This window comes from Heterocephalus glaber, unplaced genomic scaffold, assembly GCF_053883595.1.
Source record: "Heterocephalus glaber isolate CG9 unplaced genomic scaffold, H.glaber_assembly_v1.0 deba00001613, whole genome shotgun sequence".
In the NCBI taxonomy this organism is placed as follows: Eukaryota; Metazoa; Chordata; class Mammalia; order Rodentia; family Bathyergidae; genus Heterocephalus; species Heterocephalus glaber.
The window spans coordinates 31,394,892-31,415,231 of NW_028258384.1; the positions used below are offsets into that span (position 1 = coordinate 31,394,892).

General features: G+C 37.0%; 1 protein-coding gene across 2 annotated transcripts in view; it reads left to right on the plus strand.

The window, feature by feature from the left end:
- Window positions 1-20,340, plus strand: part of Il1rapl2 (interleukin 1 receptor accessory protein like 2) — a 647,009-nt gene that overhangs the window by 20,443 nt on the left and 606,226 nt on the right. The gene's annotated exons all lie outside the window — the stretch shown is intronic.

Genomic DNA, 20,340 nt, shown 5'->3' on the forward strand with positions numbered 1-20,340 from the left:
GTTAAAGGGTGGAAAACAATACTGCATGCAACAGGAACTTGAAAAAAAGCAGGAGTGGCTATCCTCTTGGCAGATCAAGTAGATTTCAAACCAACACTAATTAAGAGAGATGAAGAAGGACACTACATCCTTGTAAAGGGAACAATCCAAGAAGAAGAGATGACAATCATGAATATCTATGCACCAAACACTAGTGCACCCAACTATATAAAACAAATACTAATGGACATGAAAAGTCATATATGCACTAATACAATTGTAGTGGGGGACCTCAACACCCCACTGTCACAAATAGATAGATCAACTAGACTAAAAATAAGGAATGAAATACTAGAACTCAATCGAACTCTTGAACAAATGAACTTAACAGATGTTTACAGAGTCTTCCACCCCACAAAATCACAATACACATTCTTCTCAGCTGCACATGGGTCATTTTTCAAAAAACAGACCACATACTCACACATAGAACATGTTTAAGTAAGTGCAAAGGGATTGAAGTTATCCCCTGTATATTATCAGACCGTAGTGCAATGAAATTGGAGATCCATAGCAAAAGAAACTCAAAAAATTTCATAAACATGTGGAAATTGAACAACACACTTCTGAGTAACCAATGGGTCACAGAGGAAATTAAAGAAGAAATCAGACAGTTCCTTCAATTAAATGACAATGACAATAGAACATTTCGGAATCTATGGGACACAATGAAAGCAGTCTTATGAGGGAAATTCATAGCAGTGAATAGGCATATGAGGAAAACAGAACAAGCCCAATTAAACAACCTGATGCTGAACCTCAAGCTTCTAGAAAAAGAAGAGCAAGACAACCCCAATGCTCATACAAGGGAAGAAATTATAAAGATCAGAGGAGAAATCAATGCAATGGAGACCAAGAGAATGATACAAAAAATCAATGAAACCAAGAGTTGGTTCTTTGAAAGAATCAACAAAATTGATAAACCTTTAGTCAACCTTTTCAGAAAAAGTAAAGAAAAGGCCCAAATCCATGTAAGTAGGAATGAAAAGGGTGATATGACAACAGACCCAGCAGAAATCCAGATGATCATCAATACCTACTTCCAGAACCTATACACCAATAAGATGGACAACACAGAAGAAATGGACAGATTCCTAGATACATATGAATTACCAAAGTTGAATGAAGACCGAAAAATTCTGAACAACCCAATATCAACCAATGAAATTAAAAATGTAATTAAAAACTTATCACCTAGGAAAAGCCCAGGCCCTGATGGCTTCACTGCTGCATTCTACAAGACATTTACAGAGGAACTGCTGCCACTACTGTTGAAACTCTTCAATGAAATTGAAAGGGAAGCAATACTCCCAAATTCATTCCTGGAAGCAAGCATCACCTTGATCCCCAAAGCAGAGAAAGACCCAAGTGAAAAAGAGAACTATAGGCCAATCTCACTCATGAACATAGATGCAAAAATCCTTAATAAGATACTGGCAAACAGAATGAAGAAGATCATCAAGAAGATCATACACCCTGATCAAGTGGGATTCATCCCAGGGATGCAGGGATGGTTCAATATATGAAAATCAAATAATGTAATAGACTATATCAATAGAGCCAAGGACAAAAACCATATGATTATCTCCATAGATGCAGAAAAAGCATTTGACAAAATCCAACATGCATTTATGATAAAAACCCTACAAAAATTGGAATAGATGGTCTCTACCTCAAACTGATAGAAGCCATCTATGAAAAACCAACAGCCAATATCATCCTAAATGGTCAAAAACTGAAATCCTTCACACTCAAATCAGGAACAAGACAAGGATGTCCACTATCACCACTCTTGTTCAATATAGTTCTGGAAACATTAGCCATGGCAATTAGACAAGAGAAAGAAATAAAAGGAATAAAGATAGGTAATGAAGAAGTCAAATTGTCATTATTTGCAGATGACATGATACTTTATATAGAAGACCCCAAGAACTCCACCAAAAGTCTTCTAGACTTAATAATCAAATTTTGTCAAGTAGCTGGTTACAAGGTCAACACACAAAAATCAATAGCTTTCCTCTACATGAATGACAGACTCACTGAGAGAGAAATAGGGCAAATAATTCCTTTCACAATAGCATCCAAAATACTGAAATACCTAGGAATCATCCTAACAAAAGAAATCAAAGACCTCTTCTCTGAAAACTATGGCACTCTGAAAAGAGAGATTGAAGATGATTTCAGAAAATGGACAGACATCCCCTGCTCCTGGGTAGGAAGGATTAATATAGTGAAAATGGCCATACTTCCAAAACTGCTATATAGATTTAATGCAATTCCAATTGAGATCCCAGCAGCATACTTCATGGACCTTGAGAAAACAATCCAAAAATTCATTTGGAACAAGAAGAGACCCAGAATAGCAAAAGCAATTGTAGGTAACAGAGACATGGCAGGGGGTATCACAATCCCCAACCTGCAACTATACTACAGAGCTACTGTGATAAAAACAGCATGGTACTGGCAAAGAAACAGGCCTGAGGACCACTGGAACAGATTAGAAGATGCAGAAACAACGCCAGACACACTCAGCCATCTCATCTTCGACAAAGGAGCCAAACACCCTCACTGGAGGAAAGATAGCCTCTTTAATAAGTGGTGCTGGAAAAATTGGGCTTCAGCTTGCCAAAGATTAAAACTAGACCTATATCTCTCACCATGCCCTAAACTAAAATCAAAATGGATTAATGATCTAAATATTAAAATAGAAACTCTGAACCAGTTGGAACAGAGGTTAGGTAGAACCCTTGAAGACATCGGTGTAGGAAAAGATTTTATGAACCAAACCTCAGTTGCCCGTGAGCTAGCACAAACAATCAACAAGTGGGATCTCTTCTTATTAAAAAGCTTCTGCACAGCAAGAGAAACCACCAGCAGTATGAAGAGACAATCCACAATGTGGGAAAAAATCTTCACCTGCTCTTCCTCAGACAAAGGTCTACTATCTCGAATTTACAAAGAACTTAAAAAGATCAGATCTCCCAAATTTAAAGACCCAATCCAAAAACGGGCATCTGAAATGAACAGACATTTCTCAGACAAAGAAGTAGAAATATCAAATAAATACATGAAAAAATGTTCAACATCACTGGTCATTCGAGAGATGCAAATGAAAACAACCCTGAGATTCCACTTCACTCCAGAAAGAATGGCTGCTATCATGAAATCAACCAATAACAAATGCTGGTGGGGCTGTGGGGAAAGAGGAACCCTTCTCCACTGCTGCTCTGAGTGTAGACTGGTGCAAGCACAATGGAAATCAGTATGGAGATAGCTCAAAGAACTAGGATTGGAAATCCCATTTGACCCTGGTATTCCACTGCTGGGGATCTTCCCCAAAGAATTAAAAGAATCATACCACAGTGATATATGTGCACCCATGTTCATAGCAGCACAGTTTGTAACAGCTAAAACTTGGAAACAGCCCAAATGCCCATCAACTGGAGACTGGATAAAGAAAATGTGGTTTTTAATAAAATGGAGTACTACTCATCCACAAAAAATGAGAAATTAGAGACATTTATAGCTAAGTGGATGCACATTGAGGCAATACTCTTAAGTGAAATAAATAGGACACAGATGTATAAATACCAAATAGTTTCTCTGGTGTGAGATACTGAAAGTGTAAATAAGGACTAAATGTATAATAGGTAATGTGAAATAGGAAGAAAAGGGGCAAAGGGGAAGGAAGTGGGAGGGCTAGGGGAAAGGATAGAAGGGAATGGTATTAATATGAGAAAATGGAAAAATAGGAACAAAATCTTTGTAACTAGGGAGGACTGGAGGGGTTGAAGGGAGGGCTGGGCAAGGGTGAAAACTAAGAACCAAGAGAGATTATGTAAAGATGCAAATTTCCAATGATGAATGTCATTATATTGTATACCTAAAGTGTACCAATTATTAGGATGAATAATCGATAATGTAAAATAGGAAGAGAAGGTCCAAAGGGGTAGGGGTAGTGGGAGGCACAAGGGAAAGGAAAGAAGGGAAAGGAAAAAATGCTGAGAAATGGAAAAAATGGAAATAAAGTGTTTGTAAATAGGGAAGGGTGGAGGGGGTGAAGGGAGGGCTAGGAATGGGGAAAAAATAAGAACCAAGTTGCATTATATAAAGGTACAATTCCCAATGAGAAATGTAATTGTGTTGTATACCTACAATGTACCAATAAAAGAATTTAATACAAAAAAAAGAAATTATCTGATTGGTTATAATTAAGTATTTACCTTATTTGGGCATGGTGTGATGAAGCATTTCACTTATTTGGGCGTGGTCTAATCATTTGGCTGCTTGTGATTGGCAGAAACTTGGCCATTTGTCATTGGCTGAAATTCAGCTGTTTATTATACTTCTAAGTTTTACTAAATTTGGTTGCAGTTCGTTAGGTTAAAAACTCAAAAGTATACAGACATCCTCAGGCTGTAACATCTTATTTATTTTAACACCCTCAGGAGATAATTCCCCTCATATATTCTTGTGTGGAACAATACAGAATCCTCAAAATCATCAACACCTACCTCCCATCAATAACAAAACCAATCATTCACCATGTCTTTTTGCTACTACCTCAGTAACTTCTTGTGTGTCCATTTTTGCTTAAGAAATGGCTATGTTGCTTCCTAAATCATCTTCCTGTCTAATCTAATGCCCTCTTCCTAATGTTCAGTTGATTCCTGATCTTTCTTATGATTGTGCTAATCTTAAGCTTAAAAATATTTGACAGCTCCCGTGACATACTCTTTGCCCTGACATTAAAGTCTCACCTCAGCCTACTTTTATAATTTACTCTCTCTATTCTCTTTATTTCTATCATTTATTCACCAAGGGGCTAAACTATGCAAATATACCCATTTTGTATTTCATATCATTCCCCACACGAACAAATCAGTACACATATTCTTTATTTTGGGGGCATTATGTTCTATTCTATGAATTATATTGAAAAGGCTAATAATATGTCTTCTCTAAGTATCTTGTATCAGATAGTGTGAGAGAAGAAATAATGAATCAGCCATTAAAATATTATCTAAGAAGTTAGTTTTCCATGTTTATAAAGTTCTACTATTTAGCTTTTTAGAAAGTACTGTCTTGTGTTTTCTATTTTTTTGTTCTGTGTTCGTCATCTCATAGTGGACAGAGTTTATATTGTGGCTTTTTCGAGTGTGACTTATGTGAAAAAAAAGCATTCCAGAGATCAAAATTACATTTATTGATTTATGTATATCGAACCATGCTTGCATCCCTGGGATAAATCTGACTTGGTCAGTGTGTATGATCTTTTTGATGACCCACTGTATTCTGTTTGCCAGTATCTTGTTCAGGATTTTTGCATCTATATTCATTAGGGAGATTGGCCTGTAGTTCTCTTTTTGGGTTGGGTCTTTCCCTGGTTTTGGAATCAAAGTAACACTTGCTTCCAGGAGTGAATTTGGAAGTATTGCTTCCATTACAATTTCCTTGATGAGTTTGAAGAGTAATGGCAATAGTTCTTCTTTAAATGTCTTGTAGAATTCAGCAGTGAAGCCATCAGGACCTGGGCTTTTCTTTGTTGGCAAATTTTTTATTGCATTTTCAATTTCACTCATTATAATTGGGGTGTTTAGAATTTCTATATCTTCTTCATTTAACTTGGCAATTCATATGTATCTAGGAATCTGTCCATTTCTTCTGTGTTTTCCATTGTATTAGAGTACAGGTTCTCAAAGTAGGTATTGATGATCCTCTGGATTTCTGCCGGATCTGTTGTGACTTCACCTTTTTCATTCTTAATTGCATGGATTTGAGCCTTTTCTTTCCTTTTTTGATAAGGTTGGCTAAAGGTTTATCAATTTTATTTATTGTTTTGGAAAACCAACTCTTTGATTCATTAATTTTTTGTGTCATTCTCTTAGCCTCCATTGGATTGGTTTCTGCTCTGGTCTTTGTAATTTCCTCTATTGTAAGCATTTTGGATTTGTCATGCTCTTCTTTTTCTAGGAGCATGAGGTTAAGCATTAGATTGTTTATTTGAGCTCCTCTGTTGTCCTAATATGGGCATTCATTGCTATGAATTTCCCTCATTGAAGTGCTTTCATTGTGTCCCCTAAATTCCTGTATATTGTACTGGCATAATTATTTCCTTGTAGAAACTGTCTAAATTCTTCTGTGACCCATTGGTTGTTCAGGAGAGTGTTATTCAATTTCCATGTGCTTGTGGGGGTTTTGCGGTTTCTTATGCTATTGATCTCCTATTTTATTGCACTATGGTCTGATAATATACAGGGGCAACTTCAGTTCTTTTACATTTACATAAACATGTCCTATGAGCTAGCATGTGGACTATTTTGGAGAATGACCCATGTACAGCCTAAAAGAATGTATATTCTGATTACTCTGATATTCTCTGTAAACATCTATTAAGTCCATTTGTTCAAAAGCTTGGATCAGTTCTAGAATTTCATTGTTGATTTTTTGTCTAGATGATCTGTCTCTCTGTGATAGTGGGGTATTGAATTCCCCCACTACAATTGTATTAGTCCTTAGTTGATTTTTCTCGTCCATTAATGTTTGTTTTGTATAGTTGGCAGCATTCATATTTGGTGCATGTATATTTATGAGTGTCATCTCTTCCTCTTGGATTGTTCCCTTCACAAGGATGTAGTGACCATCTTTGTCTCTCTTAGTTTTGGCTTGAAATCTACTTTGTCTGCAAATAAGATTGGTTTGCCTGCTTTTTTTCTGGGTTCCTGACACACAGAGAACTGTTTCCCATCCTTTTGTTTTCAGTCTATGAATTTCTTTTTGAGTTAGGTATGTTTCTTGTATACAGCATATTGTTGGGTTTTGTTTCTTAATCCAGTCTGCCAGTCTATTTCTTTTGATTGGTGAATTAAGGCCATTAACATTGATAGTTATAATTGATAGATATTGACTCATCCTTGTCATGATGTTTTACTGTTGTTGGCTCTTTTATTTTCTATTTTTCCCCCTTTCCCTTTAGTTTCTTGGCTTGCCTGTTGGCTTCCCTCGGTTGAGCCTCATGGAGTTGTGACCTTCATTGTGTTTTTCTAGGATATTTAGAAGTGCTTGGAGTGCTGGTTTGGTGTTCAGGAAATTTCTCAGGTGTTCTTTGTCATGGAAGTATCTAATTTCCCCATCAATTTTGAAAGATAATTTTGCAGGATACAACAGTTTAAGTTGGAAGTTATTCTCTTTTAGGGCTTGAAATACTTCACTCCAGGCTCTGCTTGACTTGAGGGTTTGTGTTGAGAAGTCTGCTGTGATTCTGATGGGCTTTCCTTTGTTTGTAATTTGTTTCTTTTCTCTAACTGCTTGTAGGATTTTGTTCTTCTGTTGAGATTCTGGGATATTGACTATTATATGTCTAGGTGTAGCTTTTTTTTTTTTTTTTTTTTTTGGTACCAGTCATCCAACTCAGGTCCTTGCACTTGTGAGGGAGGCAACTGAACCGATGAGCTAAATCCCTGGCCCAGGTGTAGCTTTTTTTAATTGTGGCTAGTTGGAGTTCAATTATCTGTATGTCCAATTCTCTACCTCTGTTTGGAATGTTTTCTACTATTACTTCTGTGTACAGTTTTTTTATGTCTATTGTATTTTCTATTGTTTTTTTGTGGACTCCTATCTGTCTTGTGTTATTCTTCTTTGCAACATCTAGCAGCTTCTGGATTGATTTCTTGTGGTCCCTTACTATTTTGAAGAAATCTTTGTTTTCATGGTTATTAACCACAATTCTGTCTTCTATATGTGATGTTCTGTCTTCACCTTCACTCAATCTGCTGTGAATACTTTCAATGGATTTTTTAATCTCCTGGATATCTGTTTAAATGTGTTTCATGGATTACATTTCTTTCCTATGTTGGGAAATCATGGTTTCCATTTCTTTTTTATGCTGGGCATTCATGGCTTCCAGCATGTTTCTGAGCTCATTTATTTATTTTTTATCTGTTTCTGTTCTAGAGCCTCTCATCATGTCTTTCACTCTGCTTACCATCTCTGTAGTTATCTGGGAGATTATTTGTGTTTTGAATTTTTCTAGAGCCTCTTTCATCTGTTTTGCTACTTCCTGTGCTATCAGTTCAGAGTTGTCTACGTGGTTGATTATCAGACTTTTCCACCTTGTTTCCCCCAGAATTTGCCTTTGGTGGGGTGGAAGTCTGGGTTTGTGCCTTGCTTAAATGTCTTCTCATTTTTGTTTTTGGTACTGTCCTTGGTTTAATTCCTGGGTTGATACTTCAAAATTGCTTATTGTAAGTATCTTTATTGCTTGTAATTTGAACCCTTATGGAATGATCCCTTCTCAGAGGTGTCTTCCAGATATAGCTGGTCTTTAAGTTTTGAGTCTCTAATCACTCTGAGGCTATCTCATTTTCATTAAACCAGGAAGGACAACTGATTAGATCAATCTCAACACCTTAGCCCAAGTGATACAATCAGCAACACCATAGCATCAAGCACAGCTTAGAAGATGATAATTTCTCATAGTTATCAATCTATCACCTTTAACTGTGTGAATTAAATCAAAATCAAGGACCAGCCCAACTTATATTTATAGTGAATAAGCTCTTCAGTATAGCAACTTTACCTTTCAGGATGGGGAGTTAGAAGAAGTTGGGGAGGGAGGGATAGGTAGAAGAAAAGGGGAAGGTTAGCAGTGAGGCTAGAGGACATAGGAAGATCATGCAAACTCTGAGAAACTGTTGAAGATAAAAGGAAAAGACAGAATGAAAGAACAAAGACAAGAACAGAACAACCTAACAGCAATAGAAAGGCTAGAAACTGTATTTACTTTCCTTTAAAACTAATGACAATTGAGAGAAGGAAAAAGAGAAAAAAGAAAAAGAAAGAAGAATTCTGAATTAGGGCCATAACTGGAAGAAAAAGGGAGATGAAGAACAATATGGGGCAACATGAGAATTAGAGAGGAGAGAGAGAGAGAGACAGAAAGAAAAGAGAAAAGAACAAAAAGAAAAAGAAGAAAAAAAATTTGAAAAAAGTAGAAAAAAATAAAAATTAAAAAATAAGAGCAAAAATACTAATAATTTTGAAAATAACAAATAAAAAATAAAAATGAAGGGCCTCCTTCAGGGTATGTCTCTACTGTCACAATAAACAATGTGGGCAGCAGTGTGCAGATGTAAGTAAGTGAGTCTCAGTAAGCCAGTCACAGACTCATGAGATTCAGGCAGATTTCTGGCTGCAAGTCCCAAGTTGAGTTTCCTGTCCTCCTTCAGGGTTGCACTCTGCAAGGTTCTTCTGCAAGTTCCAACTGCCTTCCCCTTAAGGCAATCCAGCGTCATAAGCACAAGGACCCTAGTTCTATCCCCAGTACCAAAAAAAAAAAAAAAGAAGAAGATAATCCAGGTTCTGATGGGAGGTGATGACCCCTCTAACTTACCAAGTATGGTGGCCTGATGTGCCTTTATCACAGAGATTCTCTTCACTTTTCCAATGTGCTTCAGTTTTCATCAAGGAGCCTGACAGAGGCCCTCTCTTTGTCATTCACTTCTGCTCTATCTTCTGGAGCTCAGGACAATGGCCTTTATGACTCCTTGTGCCTCTGTACTGTGGAACCAGGTACTGACACAGCCAGGAGGCCAGAGGTGGAGGTGTGCAGTGGGTGGGGGTGGCTGGGTGTGCTGCAAGCACCCACATGTCTAACTGAGGGGTGGGACATGGGTGGGAGGAAGCCCAGCTCCATGCAACCGAGATCCTCACTCTGCACAGCATTATTCTTTAGATGTTATACTTAAGCATCCTGTTTCTCTTTTTGTCAGATTTCCTGACTTGTTATGGATAACCACAAGTTCATTTGACTGTAAAGAAGTGTTAACATCAATTTTGAGAGTAGCCAGAGGCTAGCAGCTGATAAAAAGACTTTGTTTCTAAACTACTGATCAGTTATATCAGCTTCACAAAGTTGTTTGTCCTCTCTATGTTTATGTTCTTTCCCTTTTAGTTGATACCTACCTGGCCATTTCCCTGGTTCTTGGTAGAATTAAGTACAATAAGAGATATAGAAATAGAAGCCAGCTTTCCATATTTATGGGTTCTGCAGCTGTGTACTCAACCAACAATAGAGCAAATATACTTGAAATAAAATGATTAAATTTGTTCTAAACATGTACAGACTTTCCCCTTGTCATTATTTCCTAGATGATAAAGCATAACAACTACTTACTTAACATTTACATTTTTTTAGGATTATAATTCATCTAAAGATGACAAAGTATATGGTATTATATGCATGAGTTATATGCAAATGCTATTTTCTACAAAAGACATGGGCATCTGAAGATTTCTGTGTGTGAAGGAAGGTGTAGGGAACATGGAACCAAAACCCTATGGACACTGAGGGACACTACTTGGAAAGATTACAAGTGATTTTAAGTCTTTGCTACAGTATCATGGTGAAGGACTTTTTCTTACTTTAAATCTGAATGTGTTCCTTGTCCTCCTCAGAATGTAAAGGGAAGGGAGAAAAAAAGTACAATCCCTACTCTTGAATACTTGTCAGTCTGCCTACTGGACCTTGTAGGGCTCTAATTGTACCTAATGAAAGAAAAGTAACATTTTTAGGTCTCAGTTGCAGGAAATATTTTAAATAGAATTTGCCTAGGGCATTTTGCAAAATACAATCTAAATAATGCAAGATTGTTAGCAGGAACTGCTCCAGGGCTGGATTACATGACTAATAAAAATCAACCCTGGTCTCAGACTGTCAGAAAGCCTTGGTCTCACCTCTGCTAGGTCAATTATAGTGACAGCAAGACTCAAATCAGGTCCTTTCTTTGAGTTCTAGGGACATTGGTCATCATCAATGACTTCATATCATGGGTTAACAAGCAATTTGTCAGCAGTTATTACTGTGCCATTGAACAGAGCAGAAATGAATACATGCAGGGCCCTTGGCTAAAGTTTTTTGTCATTAAGGACTAGGAAGAACTGAAACAATTCTTCCTTCAATCCATCAGCCATCCTGATGATGAGTTCCTTGCCCTATTGCCACCCCCAAGTTAATTCCAGTGCTTCTGGCATGACTTATATTAGTGGTGATGAACCTATGGCATGTGTGCCACAGAGGGCTGCTTGTATCATTGAAAGCTCAAAGCTTCTTCATCACTGGCCTATATCATTTATACTTTGGGAAGGTTGAAGAGTGTTCACATAAGAGCATCATTTTCTTGTGCCTGAAAAACTTGCCTTGAGATCTGAGCTTTATTATAATAAAAGGGATTTGTCTAAGAAGCTCTCAGAGGTTTAGTGAAACTTTGCTAACCCTTTGACCTCCAAGGTTCTGGTCTTTGATTAGTAGCTAGTACTTATAGTACCTGGGAGTTCCTTCCTGTCATAGCTGCTCTCTCATCGCTCAATTCACTTATTTTTGTTTCTAAGTCAGTGTATCTTTTTGATCCTTTTAAGACCTGCACGGACATTTGTACCAAACTCAACCTCTTCCAGCATCTTTCTTGTTAAGCAGCACTCTTCACCCAGCGACCTATCTTAACCCATTGCTGCCTATCTGTTGTTTTTAATATAGTCACCATTGTTCATGATTATTACATCACATACAAATTATTATTTATTTACAATATACAGTATATAATCACACTAGTAATATTAACAATTCCAATTCTGGCTACCATTTTTGAATACTTATCATGTGCCAGATACTGTATTAGTTGCTTCATATGCGTTATTTCATTTAACAATTACAATGGTCTTGAGAGGTCAGGTTTTTTTTTTTTATATATACTGGGGATTAAACTCAGGACCTTGGACTTGCGGGGCAGGCAGCAGAACCACTGAGCTAAATCGTTGGCCCGATATCAGGTATTTTAATCATTCCAAATAAAAATGTAAATCTATTTTTGCTCATAGTTATATAATAAAAGGAATTCCTGTTTCCCACCTCTAGTGGGCCATCAAAAATAGCTTCTTACTCTCATTTTTTCAAATGATGGAACTGAAATTTACTGAGGTTAAGTAACTTGTCCAAAGTCAAGGTAGTTGACACTTTGTTTAGAAACCACTATAGTAGGCTTGTCCTTTATTTTACTCTATTTTCTGCCCAGAAATAATTGCATTTGGGATTATGAGCTTCTTTCAGAGAATTGGATATTCTCCCTGTTCCTTCTATTATTGAGATCTCTGGCCAAAAAAAATTCTCTTTCCATGGGGGTATAACATAACATTGGGAAGACATGTACAAGTCTCTTCTCTGTATAAAGTAATGTCATAGGGCCGATATGATCCAAGTCTATAACATTAAGAAGTGTTTGGTCTCCATTGTTGGTGGGAGTGCAGACTGGTGCAACCACTGTGGAAATCAGTATGGAGATACCTCAAAGAACTAGGGCTAGAGTTCCCATTTGACCCAGCTATTCCCCTGCTGGGTATTTTCCCAAAAGAATTAAAAATTTAAAAATACCACAACGATATAGATTCACCCATGTTTATAGCGGCACAGTTTGTAATAGCTAAAGCTTGGAAACAGCCCAAGTGCCCATCAACTGTAAACTGGATAAAGAAGATGTGGTTTTTTAATAAAATGGAGTACTATTCAGCCATAAAGAATGAGAAACTATAGACATTTATAGCTAAATGGATGCACATTGAGGCCATACTCTTAAGTGAAATAAATAGGACACACATGTGCAAATACCGAATAGTTTCTCTAGTGTGGGAAACTGAAAGTAAATAAGGATTAAAATGATTAAAACAAATAATTGATAATTTGAAATAGGAAGGAAAGGTCCAAAGGGGTAGGAAAAGTGGGTGGCGAAGGGGAAAGGAAAGAAGGGAAAGGAAAAATTATGAGAAAAGAAAAAAAATGGAAATGAAGTCTATGTAAATAGGGAAGGGTGGAGGGGGTTAAGGGCACACAGGTAATGGGGAAAAAAATAAGAACCAAGATACATCATGTACAGGTACAAGCATCCAATGATAAATTTAAATGTATTGTATACCTAAAATGTACCAATAAAAGAATTTAAGGAAAAAAAAAAGAAGTGTTTGGAACGGATATCTAGAAGAGGTATTTCCCTCTCTTACATGTTGAATACCTTTTAAAACATGTGGTTCTTTATCTTCCCTCTATTCCCTGCCCTGTACCTGTCCCAGTCCTCCTTCCCTGCTGGCTATAACCCGAATATTTATTCCTTCTCATTATAATGATGCACAAAACTTAGGTAATCATTCCCTGAATAGAGATCCAAGAACACCTGCAAATTATCTAGGTCATATTTATACAAGAAACTTGATATTTGACCAATCATACACCTGAACCAACTCCATACGGAGTTGATGCAAATGTATAACAAAGATGACTTATCTCTTGAACGCATACTTTTTGATGTCCACACATTTAATCAACTAATGTTGACCCAATTATTCATTTTGATTCCAAGGATAGAGCAACAATTTGCCATTATTAGCTTATGCTTACCAATAAACAAATGTTAGAGGTCAGAGAGAAGAGTAAGTACAAAGGCCTATAGTTTGAATAGACTTAGAATGTTCAAAGAACAGAAAAATACCATCGTGGCTGTACCTTAGTGAATGAAAAAGAGAGTGTTATAATGAATCAGATCATACATGTAAAGGCAAGGAAACTTTAAAACTTTTAACATTGATGTATTTACAACATGGTAAAGAAGAGCTAAATTGATTGAGCCAAACTTTTTTCCTTTTTCCTGAGATTTTTACTTAAATGTGGCTTTAGATTCATTAACTTAAAAAGATTGCCCAACATCTGACAAGAGTATGAAAGGTTCTTTAATTTGATCCCAAGTAGCATAACTTGTGCCTTTAAGGTTTCAGCAACCCACAATAGGAAGAGAGGAAACCAATATCCTACAATCTACATGGTGTAATGAAGTTGCACTTTAACTTCAGAATTGGAGTGCTTTGTTAGCATGTTTCTCAGAAGACCCTTTCCCAGGCATATTCAAGAACACTTGCTAGTAATTAGCTTTACTAGAAACCCAAGTAAAAGTCATTCTTATTATCTTAGTTTGTAATTTCAAAGCACATGGACATCTGTATTATTGTTTATTTGTATGATGTCTATGATAGTGTGAAAATTCAATGAGTGAGTATGCATAGTTCCAATCATCTGGTGTCATCTTAAAATTCGTGTTTGTCATGCTGATTCCATCTGTTAGGACTGTTACCACTTGCTGATTAAAAAAAATAAATTTTGTATTGCTAGCCTTGGTACTTTATATTTTTGGCAGCATATCTCTATTAGTGTTTAAAACAGATAAAGTTCTGAAATTTCTTCCATAAAGATTAAATACTACCAAGATTTGTGGCTGATTTTCTTAGTCTTACCAAGATGCTTCTGATCTCTTTCCCACACATTTCAATTTTCTTTTGGGTAGTTGACATATTCTGGTGCAGGTCAGGGAAAAGTCATGGTATGTGCATTGAGAAATGAAGGCAAAATATTTAATTAATTAATTTCTTTGTAGTTAATAAAATATATTTTTTGAACTCACATTATTGAGAAAGCACTAACCATATACATTATGGCAGAATTTACACTCACATAATGAGTTAGCCAATTAATGTCCAACTTCTAAATTTGCCTAATGATAAAACTCAACATTGAAATGCTTTTGTAGTGATGCTATTGTTTTTTTGTTGTTAAATTCTTTTATTGGTACATTTTAGGTATACAACACAATTATATTTCTCACTGGGAATTGTACCTTTACATAATGCATCTTGGTTCTTATTTTTTCCCCATTCCTAGCCCTACCTTCACCCCCTCCACCCTTCCCTATTTACAAAGACTTCATTTCCATTTTTTCCATTTCTCATCATTTTTCCTTTACCTTCTTTCCTTTCCCCTGCCCCTCCCACTAATCATACTGCTTTGGACCTTTTCTTCCTATTTTGCATTATCGATTATTCATTCTAATCATTGGTACATTTTAGGTATACAATATAATGACATTCATCATTGGAAATTTGCACCTTTACATAGTCTCTCTCGTTTCTTATTTTTCACCCTTGCCCAGGACTCCCTACAACCCCTCCATTTCTCCCTATTTACAAAGATTTTGTTCCTATTTTTCCATTTTCTCATATTAATACCATTCCCTTCTATCCTTTCCCCTAGCCCTCTCACTTCCTTGCCCTTTGCCCCTTTTCTTCCTATTTCACATTACCTATTATACATTTTAGTCGTTATTTACATTTTTAGTTTCTCACACCAGAGAAACTATTTGGTATTCATACATGTGTGTCCTATTTACTTCACTTAAGAGTATCACCTCAATGTGCATCCACGTAGCTATAAATGTCTCTAATTTCTCATTTTTATGGCCATTTTATAAAAAAAACCACACTTTCTTTATCCAGTCTCCAGTTGATGGGCATTTGGGCTGTTTCCAAGTTTTAGCTATCATAAACTGTGCTGCTATGAACATGGGTGCACATATATCGCTGTGGTAAGATTCTTTTAATTCTTTGGGGAAAATCCCCAGCAGTGGAATAGCAGGGTCAAATGGGACTTCCAGTCCTAGTTCTTTGAGGTATCTCCATATTGATTTCCATAGTGGTTGCACCAGTCTACACTCCCACCAGCAGTGGAGCAGGGTTCCTCTTTCCCCACAGCCCCGCCAGCATTTGTTATTGGTTGATTTCATGAGAGCAGCCATTCTTTCTGAAATGAAGTGAAATCTCAGCATTGTTTTCATTTGCATCTCTTGAAGGACCAGTGATATTGAACATGTTTTCATGTATTTACTTGCTATTTCTACTTCTTTGTCTGAGAAATGTCTGTTCATTTCAGATGCCCATTTTTGAATTGGGTCTTTAAATTTGGGAGGTCTGATCTTTTTAAGTTCTTTATAGATTTGAGGTAGTAGACCTTTGTCTAAGGAAGAGCAGGTGAAGATTTTCTCCCACATTATGGGTGGTCTCTTCACATTGCTGGTGGTTTCTTTTGCTGTGCAGAAGCTTTTTAATAAGAAGAGATCCCACTTGTTGATTGTTTGTGCTAGTTCATGGGCAACTGAGGTTTTGTTCATAAAATCTTTTCCTACACCGATGTTTTCAAGAGTTCTACCTAACCTCTGTTCCAACTGGTTCAGAGATTCTATTCTAATATTTAGATCTTTAATTCATTTTGATTTTAGTTTAGTGCATGGTAAGAGATATAGGTCTAGTTTTAATCTTTGGCAATTTGAAGCTCAATTTTTCCAGCACCATTTATTAAAGAGGCTATCTTTCCTCCAGTGAGGCTGTTTGGCTCCATTATCAAAGATGAGATGGCTAAGTGTGTCTGGCATTGTTTCTGCATCTTCTAATCTGTTCCACTGGTCCTCAGGTCTGTGTCTTTGCAAGTACCATGCTGTTTTTATCATAGTAGCTTTGTAGTATAGTTTCAAGTTGGGGATTGTGATACCCCCTGCCATATCTCGGTTACCTAGAATTGCTTTTGCTATTCTGGGTCTCTTCTTGTTCCAAATGAATTTTTGGATTGTTTTCTCAAGGTCCATGAAGTATGCTGCTGGGATCTCAATTGGAATTGCATTAAATCTATATAGCAGTTTTGGAAGTATGGCCATTTTCACTATATTGATCCTTCCTACCCAGGAGTAGGGGATGTCTGTCCATTTTCTGAAATCATCTTCAATCTCTCTTTTCAGAGTGCCATAGTTTTCAGAGAAGAGGTCTTCGATTTCTTTTGTTAGGATGATTCCTAGGTATTTCAGTTTTTTGGATGATATTGTGAAAGGAATTATTTGCTCTATTTCTCTCTCAGTGAGTCTGTCATTGGTGTAGAAGAAAGCTATTGATTTTTGTGTCTTGACCTTGTAACCAGCTACTTGACTGAATTTGGTTATTAAGTCTAGAAGACTTTTGGTGGAGTTCTTGGGGTCTTTTATATAGAGTATCATGTGATTTGCAAATAATGACAATTTGACTTCTTCATTACCTATCTTTATTACTTTTATTTCTTTCTCTTGTCTAATTGCCATGGCTAATGTTTCCAGAACTATATTGAACAAGAGTGGTGATAGTGGACATCCTTGTCTTGTTCCTGATTTGAGTGTGAAGGATTTCAGTTTTTGACCATTTAGGATGATATTGGCTGTTGGTTTTTCATAGATGGCTTTTATCAGTTTGAGGTAGAGACCATCTATTCCAATTTTTTGTAGGGTTTTTATCATAAATGCATGTTGGATTTTGTCAAATGCTTTTTCTGCGTCTATGGAGATAATCATATGGTTTTTGTCCTTGGCTCTGTTGATATAGTGTATTACATTGATTGATTTGTGTATATTGAACCATCCCTGCATCCCTGGGATGAATCCCACTTGATGAGGGTGTATGATCTTCTTGATGATCTTCTGCATTCTGTTTGCCAGTATCTTATTAAGGATTTTTGCATCTATGTTCATTAGTGTGATTGGCCTATAGTTCTCTTTTTCACTTGGGTCTTTCTCTGCTTTGGGGATCAAGGTGATGCTTGCTTCCAGGAATGAATTTGGGAGTATTGCTTCCCTTTCAATTTCACTGAAGAGCTTAAACAGTAGTGGCAGGAGTTCCTCTCTACATGTCTTATAGAATTCAGCAGTGAAGCCATCAGTGCCCAGGCTTTTCTTAGTTGATAAGTTTTTCATTACATTTTCAATTTCATTGGTTGAAATTGTTGAAATTGGTTGAAATCATTGGTTGTTCAGAATTTTTAGGTCTTCTTCGTTCAACTTTGGTAATTCATGTGTATCTAGGAAACTGTCCATTTCTTCTGTGTTGTCTATCTTATTGGCATATAGGTTCTGCAAGTAGGTATTGATGATCATCTGGATTTCTGCTGGGTCTGTTGTCATATCACCCTTTTCATTCCTAATTGCATGGATTTGGGTCTTTTCTTTCCTTTTTCTGACAAGGTTGGCTAAAGGCTTGTCAATTTTGTTGATTCTTTGGAAGAACCAACTCTTGGCTTCATTGAGTTTTTGTATCATTCTCTTAGTCTCCATTGCATTGATTTCTCCTCCGATCTTTATAATTTCCTCCCTTGTATGAGCTTTGGGGTTGTCCTGCTCTTCTTTTTCTAGAAGCTTGAGGTTCAGCATCAGGTTGTTTAATGGGGCTTGTTCTGGGTTCCTAATACGTTTATTCACTGCTATGAATTTCCCTCGTAAGACTGCTTTCATTGTGTCCCATAGATTCCAATATGTTGTATTGTCATTGTCATTTAATTGAAGGAACTGTCTGATTTCTTCTTTAATTTCCTCTGTGACCCATTGGTTATTCAGAAGTGTGTTGTTCAATTTCCACCTGTTTATGAAATTTTTTGAGTTTCTTTTGCTATGGATCTCCAATTTCATCGCACTATGGTCTGATAATATACAGGGGATAAATTCAATTCCTTTGCACTTACTTAAACATGTTCTATTTCTATGTGGTCTATTTTTGAGAATGACCTATGTACAGCTGAGAAGAATGTGTATTGTGATTTTGTGGGGTGGAAGACTCTGTAAACATCTGTTAAGTTCATTTGTTCAAGAGTTCGATTGAGTTCTAGTATTTCATTCCTTATTTTTAGTCTACTTGATCTATCTATTTGTGACAGTGGGGTGTTGAGGTCCCCCACTACAATTGTATTAGTGCATATATGGCTTTTCATGTCGATTAGTATTTGTTTTATATAGTTGGGTGCACTAGTGTTTGGTGCATAGATATTCATGATTGTCATCTCTTCTTCTTGGATTGTTCCCTTTACAAGGATGTAGTGTCCTTCTTCATCTCTCTTAATTAGTGTTGGTTTGAAATCTACTTGATCTGCCAAGAGGATAGCCACTCCTGCTTTTTTTCAGGTTCCTGTTGCATGGAGTATTGTTTTCCACCCTTTAACTTTCAGTCTATGAGTTTCCTTTTGAATTAAGTGTGTTTCTTGTATGCAGCATATTGTTGGATTTTGCTTCTTGACCCATTCTGCCAGTCTATTTCTTTTGATTGATGAATTGATACCATTAACATTGATGGTTATAACTGAAACATATTGACTTGTCATTGCCATGACTCTTTCTTTTTGTTGGGTTCTCGCCATTGACATTTAATTTCTGTAATGCCAGATGGGTTCATTCTGCTTTGTTCCCTGGGGTTGTGATCCTCAATGTCTGTTCCTAGGATATTGTGTAAAATTCTTTGGAGTGCTGGTTTGGTATTCACAATGTTCCTAAGATGCTCTTTGTCATGAAAGTACCTTATTTCTCCATCCATTTTGAAAGATAGTTTTGCAGGGTACATCAATCTGGGTTGGAGGCTGTTCTCTTTTAGGGCTTGGAATATGTCACTCCAAGCTCTTCTTGCCTTGATGGTTTGTGTTGAGAATTCTGCTGTGATTCTGATGGACTTTCCTTTGTATGTGATTTGTTTCTTTTCTCTGACTGCTTGGAGAACTTTGTTCTTCTGTTGTGTTTCTGGAAGCTTAACAATTATATGCCTATGTGTAGATTTTTTTTGATCAAGGCTATTTGGAGTCCTATATGCCTCACTTATCTGTATGTCAAGCCCTTTTCCCCTGCTTGGGAAGTTTTCTGCCATTATTTCTGTGAAGAGATTTTTTATGTCATCTGCACTCTCTCCTGTTTCTTCATTGAGCCCAATCAGTCTTATGTTATTCTTCTTTGCATCATCTAGCAGCTGCTGGATTGATTTCTCATGTTCCCTTATAATTTTGAAGCAATTTTTCTGTTCCTGGTCACTAATTGCAATCTTATCTTCTATATCTGAAATTCTGTCCTCACATTGGCTCATTCTACTGTGTAGACTTTCAATGGAGTTTTTCATGTCCTGGAAATCTATTTGCATCTGTTTTATGGATTCCATTTGTTTCTTATGTTGGGATTCCATCATGTTCCTCATCTCCTCTCTAGATTTATTAATCATGTCTTACACTAGGAGCACAATTTCTCCTGTCATCTGAGAAATTATTTCTGATTTCATTTTTTCCAGATCCCCTTTTGTTGCCAGTTCAGTGGGTCCAGGTGTTTGAGTATCAGAGTGTTCCATCTCATTTCCCTTTGGGGTTGCTGTAGGTGATCTGGAAGTCTGGTTTTGAGACTTATTTATGTGTTTTCTCATTTCGACTGTGGGGGCGGTTGTGGTGCTGTTGGCCCTGTTCGGATCACCTCCTCTGAGCTGGGAGAGGTGAGACAGGGGCTGGGAGAGGCAGGAAGGATGGTGGCCCGGAAGCCCCTTCCTCTGGACCAGGAGCAGTGACATGGGAGCTCAGAAGCCCCTACCTCTGGGCCTGGAGTGGCGGGAGGGATGGTGGCCCAGAAG